At 42.9% G+C, this 10,922-nt stretch overlaps 1 protein-coding gene across 2 annotated transcripts in view; it reads right to left on the minus strand.

Moving 5' to 3' along the window:
• HSD17B7 (hydroxysteroid 17-beta dehydrogenase 7) overlaps positions 1-10,922 on the minus strand; it is a 59,215-nt gene that overhangs the window by 12,930 nt on the left and 35,363 nt on the right. The window lies entirely within an intron of this gene.

Raw genomic sequence — 10,922 nt, forward strand, 5'->3', positions numbered from 1 at the left:
CTCCAGATGCGTTTCAACAATCGTTTTGAAAGCCATGATGGCGGGAGATTGTTCCGGAATCGATTTGTCTGACAAGATGGACTTTACTATTTAAACCCTCTAAATTGTTATGGATGTACTTGACCCCTTGAGAAAGTCTTTGTGAAGACGAAACGCATTGGGGCCTGTTGCATTTTAACTACATTTAGCCGTGACTACACTTTGGTTTCATAAAGAGGACAGATAAGCCTTTGCTGTTATATTTAATGTACGACATATTATTGTTCCTATCCTATGTTTATCATCTTTATATTAAATATTCTAGAAATTATCTGCTTGAGCATTCCTCGAGATGTATATTTACTATTAATAAGGCTATCCTTTTGTATGGAAGTTATCGCTCAACGTTCCTGTTCTCGATCGCAACTGCTGCTCTGTTCTTCCAGGCGGCACGCGGCTACGGTCATGTGACATGCAGGAGGGGAATTTGAAATCCTTTCCCTTACATCTTGCTCGCTCTGACACACTGCCTGTGTCAGAGCAACAAGTTACAGCTTGGTGTCTGTCTCTCTCCCTCTGTGTATCCTGTGCTACTCCTGGTGTTTTCTCCGTATATGACCTGCCTTGTTTGACCACTGCTTCTGAATTATCCTGCTGACATCCTGTGTATTTGACCCAGCTATTCATATTCGAACACTCTGCTGTCTGTGCCCTGTGTATCGACCCGGCTGACATTCTGTGTTTCCGACCGGGCTATTCCTATTCACCTCTCTGCTGCCCCTGCTCCAGTGTATCCAACCTGGCTGTGCTCCTGTGTATCTGACCTTGCAACTCTCCTACTGTGGGATCGCTTCAGTGTATCCGACCCGGTGCTCCAACTGAAACTTGTCAGAAATCTTTGGTCTGTGCTAATATATCTCAGCTAATTACCCTGCCCTGCTTTACTGCATCAGAGTATGCTCCGGTTTCCTCATCTACTAGTCTCTCACCTCAGGGGGCTAACCTAGGGGCCGCGACCTGCGGGCCTGTGTCAGCAAAACCCATCCCACCTTGCGGCGGTTCTTGGTGAAGACCGGAGGGTCCATTAGACTTTGCGCCCTGGAAAAGCCTGTGTCAACTCTGACTAATAGGAGTCTCCCGTGAGACGTAACATCTTTTGAGTTCTAGTATACTTGGACTTGCTTCCTGAGGAAAAAAAGAAGGTTCCATTTACCAGATAAGCTGTTGTATGATTGATTCTTGGTATGGGTCCTAATTGGCACTTTTCACATCTCTATCTAAATCGATATACATCTATCTATATATAACATTATATATATATATATACACACATACATATATACATGCATACATTTATTGTGACATAATCAGGTGAATGGGTACCATCTCCCCATCTCCTGGGGAAGATGGCGATGAACTGCAGCAGTAAACCACACAAGTCCAAAGGTTTCAGGTTAAAAGCCGCAGCTAATTTTATTCACCAGCTTGCAAACAAACAGAACAAACAAAATCCTAGCGATCTGGCTAGAAACTAGTACATTTGTGGAGGCCCTCTCTCCTGTGCAGGACCTTATGTCCAACACACAAATCAACGTGTATTGTTGCCCACCACAGCAGAGTGCCTCAGGAGGCAACTCACCTCCTCTCTAGATCTGAGACACTGATTTCATATTCTAGCTGCCTTCTCACAGGCACCTCACAGGTGCATCTCCTGATCAGTCTATTTAGAGACTGGCAGACCAGAAGACCCAGACTGAGCCTTATGTATGGAGCCCACCCTTCTCTTTCTCCATACATAACACGAGGGACCTTTGCCATGTATAGTAGTAATGAGCAGTCTAATGAGCTTATTAATATTTTTGTCCAAGCCCAGACCAAACATACACAATCCTGGCGTAATGGCAGACACTCCCACTCCCAATCGATCTATACAAACACTTACCTCCCTCCAGAAGCAGCAAACCAATGGACACTCCCAAAGCATATGCCAAAAGTCCCCCCTCTCACTCCCACAGGTAGGACATAAAACCAACTGACCTCCACTGAATTTAAAGCTGAAGGGGAGTGAAATACAGTCTATGTAAAGGAAAACCTGGACCTGCCGAAATTTGACAGAAGCAATGACCCAATTCGGACTGTTCAACATAATACCCCAGGTCTTATCATCAATTTCCCCAAGATCAATTTCCCACAGGCGTCGCAATCTCTGCAAGCCACCCTCACCAGATCCTTCCAACAGATTACAAGGATGAAATTTACGGCTTCGGGCACAGCCTCGACAACTGCACCCACAAAGCTTCTGCACTAAGACTCTAGGCGGCCCCCCGAAACTGCGAGGCCAAATCATGCTTTAGCTGTAAATACCTGAAAAAATAACCCCTAGCCAGTTCATATAATCTCCGCAACTGTTCAAAGGATCACAGTATCCCTTCCACATACAATTGCCCTATATGCACGATATTATATGTACACCAGGCTCCCGCTCCTCCCATCTTCACAAGTTCACAAAATTCAGATTATCCCAAAGTGGAGTACACGGATCACAGGCTGACTCTTCTCCAAAGATTAGAGCCGCCACACCCTCAGGACCTGCGTCAATCGGGAGGGGGGGGGGGGAAGGGAACAGCCCTTAACTTTCTACCAGCTAAAAGGAACTGCGTCCGAGTATGTCTAGACCCTGTCGTAGGGACTAGGGAGTCATGGAGATCAGAGCCCTCCCGAGATCGCAGCCATACTTCAACGTGTGCCAATTGGGAAGCAATATAATAAAGCCACAGATTTGGCAGAGCCAGACCCCCGACCCCCGAGATGGACACAAAGTAGTAAACTTAACCCTGGCTCTCTTGTCCGCCCACACCAGTGAGGATAAGAGACGATCAACAGAGCGGAATATATTGTGGGGAATGTAAACTGTAGACATGAACCCTTAGTAGACTGAGGTATCTGCAGTTCAGACGCAGGGGTTCCTCCCAAGGCTATAGAGGAGTTAGAATGGGCATATTGCTCCAACCTGCTAGCAGCAGTAGTACCTGCAGTGTGCTTACCCATAATGGCACCTTTTATGTAAAGATGTTGATAGATGCACTATGATATTCAAGCAGCTTGTACTGCCAGAGAGGTCCACAGGCCTCAGCTAGAGTTTAGAGGTCTCAAAGGAGGATATGGCCACTGCAATGCAGAATCAATGAAATGCATGCAACCCAGATAGCACCTGCACACAAAAGATTCAGAGAGGGAAGGCCCCCAGGCAAAGTTGGATGACACACTATATACTCACTTCACTGTGCCAAAGAGGGAATTCCTAATGCTGTAAGCAGATTCCAGTATATAGCAAGATTATTGCAGTTGCACCTCCAGTGATACGGGACTGCATACAAGCCTGTTCTCCGCCGTCATTCAATTTCAATATGGCGCGAACACCCGGACACAGACACTCCACTCTCCACTAGCAGCCAACTGACCGCTCTCCACACGTACAGGACAGGTAAGTGGCCGATCACAGCAGTCCAGAAGATTCAAAAACCGACAGGGAAATGAGTCGCCTCCTCCCCGCCACTGCGAGTTCAGCTTCAGCACAACTCCGGATACCAGCGTTAGGTACAGCCACCCTGATCTGCCCGCACACACAAAACTTGAACCAGAAGTAGCAGGGGCAGTTCCAGCACAGAACCGGACAGGTTGAAAGCAGGAGGATAGCTAGATCAGATATTTAGGCTGGGGGAGCTCCGGTACACACAACCTACTCCATACTCTACCAGGCCACGCCCCCCGGACTTGTGTGGTTTACTGCTGCTGTTCATTGCCATCTTCCCCAGGAGATGGTACCTATTCCCCTGTTTATGTCACATATGGTGGAGAATTGGCTTGCAAAGATATGCGCATATCAAGAATAGCAGCAGTTTTGGAGATACTTGCAGGAACCAGCTCTGTGTGTGTGCTTTAAAGTTTAAAAACAACAGACATCGTGGAGCAATACGTGCATGTCTTGTCATGTGGATAAAAGCAGCTAAAAATTTGAGTGTTTATGCACAGCAACAGTGGGAAACAGAGAACCAAGTGGATGTGAGTAATAAATCCTGCTGTGCAATATTGTTTAAACAGATTTGCTGTGTGTATGTAGATTTGAGAGGAGTTCAATGTTGTCAGTGAAAACTGGCTATTTGTGTTTGAAAAACAGAAGTGTATGCAAAGACCAGTGAGCCACAGATAAAAGGCAGAGAAATCAAGTGTTTTCATGGACTGAGTCTGTTAATTGCTCTAAAGCAGGTGTGTTCATTAGGACTAACTTGAATACCCAAGTATATGTAGCTAAAGTCTAGGAAATGTGTATTTCTGCAAAGCACAAGTTGGGTGTGGCCTGGTTCTGTGCATAAGCAAAGAGCAAGAGACTTTAAAGAAGAAAAGTTTGAGTATTTTTTGTCAGTGTAAAGTAGATGTTTCTGTGTTGAAACAACAGAAACAAGCAGCAGTTTAAAGAAGAAAACAAAACAAAAAAAAACCTTTTGCTCTGCAAGGAAAAGTTTGAGACATGCTGGGTGTTGTAGTGCCATACATCTTAAGTCAAGTGAGGTGCTCCTTCTATAAAGAAAGTGCTTTGTCCGTATAAAGATAAAATTGGCTGCGTCTTAAGCTATAATGGGCAAGAAAAAGCAGAAACCTACTGTGTCAAACCAGAAAGAGTGCATATAGGTGTGTCAAAGTGTCGATATGGAGAGACAAAAATCAAAACTTGGAGCACATTTGTGTAGTGGTAGTTTATGAACATTATTATTGTGCTAGGTTTAAAGAGGAGGATCTTTATGATAAAAACTTACTACAAACTGTTATGGCCCAGCAGACAGCCGTTAGGCAAACGCTGTTACAAGATGCTGCAGCTATGTCTGATAAAGCACTAGATGCACATTTGTCTGGACTCTGGGAAAACGCCGTGATGCAGTACCCTGAAAAGGAGGACATGATTAAAGACTTTCTACAAGCTGCTATGGCCCAGTAATCCACCATAAGTCAACAGCAGTTACAAGATGCCGTGGCTCGGACGAAGAAGCCGTTAGGGTGAAACTGTTAGCCCTTGAGAGGACCCAGAGGCAACAACAGGTGGCTAACGCGATTCAGCAGACAGCCTTTGAGGAGTCCTGGAGGCAACTATGGGAGTCCCAGCAACAAAACCTTGAAGCCCTCCATAAAAACGTGAGCTCTATTAAAGCGAAAGAAAAGTCTCAGGAACAAGTCATAGAAATACTGCAACAAGAAAAAGAAATTGCGGAAACAAGGTTTGAAGCCGCACAAGTAGAATGTTTGATATACCAGCAGCGTATGGGGCAAATGGGAAGAGAAATAAATGAGCTACAAGATAATCTGATACAAAGTGAGGAACAGCTCTGGTAACTGCAAATACAGTGGCCCAGCATATAGAAAATGTGAACAGTGAAATACCACAACTTCAAGCTATGATACAGAAGCTTGAAGCAAATATGTTACTGTTGCAAGAATACAACTCTGAACTCAGTGAGAAAAGAGAGATGTTGCTGGCGGAAAAGAAGTTTCTTGAGGAAGATGTAAAAAGTTGCAGGGCCCAAATTCAGCAGCTCACTGAAGAGAATGGAAAGTTGAAAACTGATGTTGCAAGGGTAAATGCAGCATAGAATATAAGTCAAGGTCAATGTCAGAGTGCAAAATAAGAAGCAGTAAAACTGAGGAATCAGAAAGAAAATCTGCAGAAAGAACTTGATTCCAAAGTCAGAGATATACAAGAGAAAACTAAGATCATAACCCAGGTTGGAAATGTTGGAAAGCAATATAAGACTCAATATGAAGAATTAAAAATTCAGCATGATAAGCTGGATGCCGAAACCCTCCTAGCTCATGCAGCACCATTAGAAGAGCGAGCTTCTCAAACAGAAGTAAAAGAGTTAACAAGTAGGCCAACAAAGGTCAATAACTGGAAATTATACTGAAGTTAAAGGTCAACGGGAGCAAACCCAAAAATTTCTAGCAGAGTTGTCCACAGTTCAAAAAGAACTACAGTATGCTAGTAAAGCTATTCAAGAAAATGTCATTAGAATACAAATTGTTAAGGATAACTGGAAGAGGTTTGCCTATGGCTAAGAGATACCTTCCACTAGGGCTTCAGGAAAAGAAAAGCAGCTAAGCGATCCAGGATTGTCCAAGACTTTACTGGAGCCTCAAGTCACAAGAACTCAGGAAATTAGTATGCTGCGAAAGGTGCCGCAAACCGCAAATATTACTGTCTTACCTCTGCATCAGTTAAGTGGGCTGAAAAATCTGCCACGCCAGGAAGCTGAGTTCCTGTCCTCGTCTATGGCTCTGTTGAAAGGGGTACAGACCAAGTATGTTGCAAAAGAAATAAAGAATACAACCCGCCTGCCTCTTGTTCGGAAACAGTGATCTCCAGTGGATTCTGGTAAGACTGTTCCAGGGGAAAAGGATGCTGGGCAGTGGAATGAACTGAAATGTACAGAGACTGTAGGCTCAGAACCTGGAGATTGGCCAGTTATGCCAAGAAGGTTCCGGCCTCGTAAGAAATGTGATAAAAACGTAATTACCTGTTTTAGATGTGGTGTCTTAGGCCATATTGCTGCTAATTGATCACATACCTTTGAATCTATGCATTATAATAATGCTTATGTACCTCGTAGAGTGTCTTTATGTGCACAGCTAGCCTGCACTGCAGACCGACAGGCTGATACACTAATGTGTAACATTAGTGTAGAAGGTAAAACGGTAAAAGCTCTGCTAGATTCTGGCAGTATGGTTTCTCTTGTAAAAGCAGAGTTGGTGAGCCCCTGTTAGGGTAACCTGCATACATGGGGATACTCTGCATTATATTTCTACTGAGACTCACATAGAAACACAGTGTGGTCACATGGTAATCACTGTGGGATTGATTCCAGGTTTGAGGTTTGATGTGATATTAGGGAGAGATTGTTCTCACTTCTGGAAGCTATGGGAAACCCAGTTGGTTCCAAAAATAAGTAGACAAGTCCAATGTGATAATGTTTGAATAATGAAAAGTTGCCAGGCGCTAGTGTAATGAAAAACTAAGATAATGGAAAACGGCTGTAGGCCAGATTTAATTGACAAAGGTAAGATGACCAGTATAGGTATGCAGGAAATTGCAGATTAGACAAACACAAATTGAGGGGGAACTCCTCTTCACTGTATCACAGGTTCCTGGGAAAGCTATTCCGCAGCACGTGGAGCCCTGAATACCGGACCAGGATCACTCTGGGAATTTACTCCGGATTTAGGTCAGTAAACCCTGCTGTTTTAAGTGTACTGTTGATCGGCAACTACCGATACTGCAATATGTGTATGAACTCACTTCTTACTTGACCACACATAGCGGTATAAGGTACTGGACTTTACCTCCATGGGACAATAACATATCTATACCCAGTGGTTGTAGTTTCATTTCCAGCATCCATTTGGGAAAACAGACTCAGAGAACAGATAGCATTCGGTGCATCTTGGATTCCGGTGCACACGGAGTTATCCACTATTGCTCAAGTTTATATTTCAGCTACAGGTGCTGAGTGTTTGATAAGCATAATCTGCATAATTTACTCATTGTTTTATAAATGCACTATTATTTCAATTTGCATTTGTGTTTGCCTAATCTGCAATTTCCTGCATTTGTTTTTACATGTGCTAATCTATCGCATACCTATACTGGTCATCTTACCTTTGTCAATTAAATCTGGCCTACAGCCGATTTCCATTATCTTAGTTTTTCATTACACTAGCGCCTGGGAACTTTTCATTATTCAACTATCAATCTGGGGAGTAGGACGGGCCCCTTCCACCTCCCATTGGCTGCATTTATATATAGGTAAAGAAGCGCAGACCCCACTATCTTCTACAATGTGATAATGTCACTGATACAGTGGTAGCGGGAGTTTTACCCAAGTCCAATATGTTCCCTTTTTCAAATGTGATTTGTGAATCAGAAAATGATTATGGCAGCAGTGAAGTGCAGGGTAGTGTACATATTGAAGTAGGAAATGTTGTTAAACTGCTGTGTACCTGGTATTAAAGTAAGGAAAGATATTTTTGCCTTAAAGCAGTTAAAAGACCCCACCCTGGTAAGATCCAGAGAAAGTGTGAGAATTATCAATGGGAAGCCACTAGAACCTGGTAATAGGTTGTCATGCCCTTATATGGCAATAACCCAGGGTTTATTGTGTCAGCTATTTAAAAGCGGAAAAAACATTTTGGAGCCGTTGGTAGTTCCAAAACTGTATAGAAGAGTAGTGTTAGACTGGGCTCATGGTTCCACAACTGCCAAGCATCTAGGAGTAGGAAAAAATTTAGATAAAATTTTACAGCAGTTGATATGGCCAGGGGTTCGAAAAGATGCATTTGATTTTTGGTTATCCTGAGTGTCAATGCCATGTTTCCAGGCCTCAGTATAAAAGTCCACTGGCAACTACCCCAGTTTACCCACTAACCTCTATTTCTTTAGGTCTAAGGGGAACTATAGCCAATACCCTCGCACCCAGTCCACGACATGAGTTGTTAGTAAGAAATGGAGGTGCATTTGAGGAATGTAGGTGTGAGAGATATCCATTTAATCAATTTCTGAAGAATAATACATTTTGTATAATTAATGTCTGAGCAACAATCTGCAGGGCTCTGCAGATTGTTACCACGTAACCGATACCTAAACCTTTTTGTTTTTCTGCTTGCTTCACATATTCTGAGAATTCTGCACAACTGACAGTTTCCTGTAGAAGCCTCGCACCTTTGAAACCTCAGCCATTTCCGCCTCAGGTTTGCGCGACTGAAACAAGAACATCTGCTGATCCTAAATGTCAAACTGCTGTTTTGTTGTGTAACCATATATTTTTTTATGTCATCTTCTGTGTATAAATAAAACTACTCTGACTGGGGGCTGGTCAGAACCAGATTGAGTTTTCAGCCTTACAACTGAACTTTGTCTGTCTCTCTATCGATCGATACCCACTTAAGACAGGTGCCAGGGCTCGAGAGAAAGGACCCAATAGAGGCTATCTCTGACAGTTTCAGTGGGGGCTCGTTTGCCGGGATCTCCAATACATCAGACCTCTCGACGCCTTTGGGACCTCTTCTTTGTACACAGACAGACATCAACAAAATCCAGCTGGTGAGTAAAAAGCTTTATTTTTACTCTTTTACAGTGCTGTCTCTGTATAAGGAGGTAGTGTCTTAGTTCGAGGGTACCTAAGTCTGATTGACGGGGATCTCTGAGCTCTGGCAACAGATACTATTAAGGGTATCAAGGTAGATTAAAAGGTTGAATTTTTTTGTTTAACAAAATTACTGTATTACATCTATATGATAAATGTCTAATGTGACCACATCTGAAATAGGAGAAGTGAGTGAAATCACTTTAGAAATTGTTACAGTATTGTTTATAATTGTCTTTTTCTGTTGGATTTTATTGAAAGTTGTGAGAAATATTAAAAAAGGCAGAAGTCCTGCAAATTTGTTATAAAAATCCTCATTCAAATAAAGGGACCATAAGGTAATTCCTAATGGGAAATAAAGGGTCCATAAAGGGACCATAAGGTAATTCCTAATGGGAAATAAAGGGTCCATAAAGGGACAACAAAGACCCGAAATATATGACGGTCTGAGTCCAATACAGTACGTGTCTAAACGTGGAGGTAAAGACCTCACTAAGGGAATGAGGAAATTATTTAAAGTAGTAGGACTGTCTGAAGAGGGCACATTAAAAGTTGCATTCTGGAAACAGTTTGTGAAAGACAATGAGAAAGTTTTAAAGGAAAAAGGATATTTTAAAAGGTGTCAGATGTGGTGCAAATTGGCAGAACAGTTAGAAGATGATGATATCCCCAGTAATATGTTACAACTGACAAATTTAAGTGATACAGAAGAAGAAACACCAGTGGTGGGGGTCCCTGGTGTTCCATATAATAATAATAATACATTTCTACCCCCATATCCACCCTCCCCATCAGGACCCATCATGTACCCTGATTTAAGACCCCTCTCTAATAACCAATCAGGCTTGAATTTAAGACAAAGACCCACGAAACAGCCCGATTTCTATGGACAATGGGCGTTTCCTCTGGTCACCGGACCACCGCCATATAATCCTAATACTAAACCTTTCAACAATAAAGTCAAAAGTGATCTCCCTTACGGAACCACTTGTAAAAAATGTTTTAGATGTGTCCCCCCATATTCAGAAGTCTGTCCATTCTGTGGCCGTCCCCAGGAATCCACTGATGAGAAGTGTGATCCCCCACAGTTAACCATGGATATGTTCCCCTTGGGAACTTCCACCACATTAGATAATGCAGACCCCCCTGCAGTAATACGCAGAACTGTCCAACACAGACCATGGACCCCGAGTGAGTCAAGGGATATCTGTGATAAGAGTCCCGATCCCAGAAAACATCCCACCCAGTGTCTTGCCTACTTTAGAAGAATGAATAGAATTTACACTTGTACATGGTCAGACTTGGAAGAATTAGCCAATATTATAATCGGCCCGAGTGGAACTGCAGTCCTTAAAAACTCAGATAATGTAGAATGTCCCGTAGATAATATCTGAATCTGCAACTACCTTTTTAGCCAAAATGAATGTACGGGCAGCTGCAGAACAACATAAAGTCCCGGTAGGCACTCCCTTAAAGCAAGATAACGGGGAAGACTGCCGTAAGTGGTATGATCGGTGCCTAATCAATCACACGGACGGAGGATTCGGCACTGCTGAACTCCGTGAAGTACAATTACTAAAAAATACCTTTCTCATGGGTCTTAAACAAGAAATGAGAGAATCTCTATTCAGAAACAGACCAGAGGCAGGTAGTATGGACATGGAAGTCCTACTTGATATATTACGGGTAATGGAAGATAGGGAAGAGCAGAAAAAGAAAAAAAACCCTATTTATATTATCCAAACTACCAGTGATAAA

The sequence above is a fragment of the Mixophyes fleayi genome, chromosome 8 (assembly GCF_038048845.1).
Source record: "Mixophyes fleayi isolate aMixFle1 chromosome 8, aMixFle1.hap1, whole genome shotgun sequence".
NCBI lineage: Eukaryota > Metazoa > Chordata > Amphibia > Anura > Limnodynastidae > Mixophyes > Mixophyes fleayi.